Source organism: Propithecus coquereli, unplaced genomic scaffold, assembly GCF_000956105.1.
Source record: "Propithecus coquereli isolate 6110/MARCELLA unplaced genomic scaffold, Pcoq_1.0 Scaffold224, whole genome shotgun sequence".
Lineage (NCBI taxonomy): Eukaryota > Metazoa > Chordata > Mammalia > Primates > Indriidae > Propithecus > Propithecus coquereli.
In genome coordinates this window covers 3,290,385-3,292,118 of record NW_012147634.1, presented here as the reverse complement: position 1 = coordinate 3,292,118, position 1,734 = coordinate 3,290,385, and positions in this window count along the sequence as shown.

Here is a 1,734-nt window from a genome sequence, read left to right as displayed (position 1 = left end):
AAATGTCCATCAATACATGAGTGGATTAATAAACTGTGGTATATGTATACCATGGAGTACTATTCAGCTTTAAGAAACAATGGTGATACAGCACCTCTTGTATACTACTGGAAAGTGCTGGAACACATTCTACTAAGTGAGGTATCCCAAGAATGGAAAAACAAGCACCACATGTACTCACCATTAAATTGGTATTAGCTGATCAACATTTAAGGTACATATAAGAACAACATTTATTTGTTGTTGGGCAGGGGGAGGGGGAGAAGGGAGGAGGGGTCGGGCATATGCACAAACAATGAATGTGATGCGCACCTCTCGGGGAATGGACACACTTGAATCTCGGACTTGGGGGGAAGCGAGGGCAAGGGCATCATACGTAACCTAATCATCTGTATCCCCATAATATGCTGAAATAAAAAAAAAAGAGGAATAAAAAAAAAGTGTGCAAGGCATGAACAGGCATTTTTCAAAAGAAGATATAGAAATGGCCAAAAAACATATTTTAAAATGCTCAACATCACTAATCATCAGGGAAATGCAAATTAAAACCACAGTGAGATACTACCTTATCCCTGTCAGAATGGCCATTATTAAAAAGTCAAAAAAGCAATCAGGTTGGTACAGATGCAGTACAAAGGGAATTCTTGTACAGTATCAGCGGGAATGTAAATTAGTACAACCTTTATAGAAAACAGTATGGAGATTCCTCAGAGAACTAAAGTAAATCTATGATTCGGTCTAGCAATCCTCCTACTGGATATCCACCCAAGGAAAAAGAAGTCACTATATCAAACACACACCTGCACTCGTTTGTTTATCACAGCACAATTTACAATTGAAAAGATGTGGAATCAACTTATGTGCCCATCGACCAAGGAGTGGATAAAGACAATGTAGTATATACACACCATGGAATACTACTCAGCCATAAAAAGGATGAAATAATGTCTTTTGCAGCAACTTAAATGGAATTGGGAGCCATTGTCCTAAGGGAAATAATGCATGAATAGAAATTCAAATACCACATGTTCTCATTTACAAGTGGGAGCTAAGCTACAGATACTCAGGGGTATATAGAGTGGGACAATGGACATTGAAGACTCAGAAGGAGGGAGCTTGGGAGGTGGGAAGAAAAATTAACTATCAGGTGCAAAGTACAGTATCGGTATGATGGGTACACTATAAACCCATCCAACACCACCGTACAATTCATCCATGTAACCAAAACCTCTCTACAAAACCACATCTATCAAAATGTAAGTTAAAAAAGAGAGAAACGTTTACTAATTCCTATTTGGTGAATAATTAGGCTGTTTAAAGTTTTTGATATTACAAAAAAATACTGCAAAGAACATTATAGCACATGTCTCCTGTGCACTTATGCTGGAATTTTCCTAGGGTACATAACCTAATAATGGATTTACTGGGTTATGGAGAATGTACATCTTCAAATTTAGAAGACACATCAATAACTTGAAAACAGTCAAACAAATTTAAACAATCACCAGCAATGTATATGTTTCATGTTGTTCCACATCTTTGCCAATATTTTATTTTATCAGAGTTTTAAAATTTTTATCAGCTCTGATGTACAAATATTAATAGCAACTCATGGTAATTTTATTTGCATTGATATGGTTAATAGTGAGGGTTAGCATATTTTCAGTGTTTTATTAAACACTTTTGATTACTGTTCTGTGAATTGCCTACTCATATCCTGTTCCCATTTTAAAA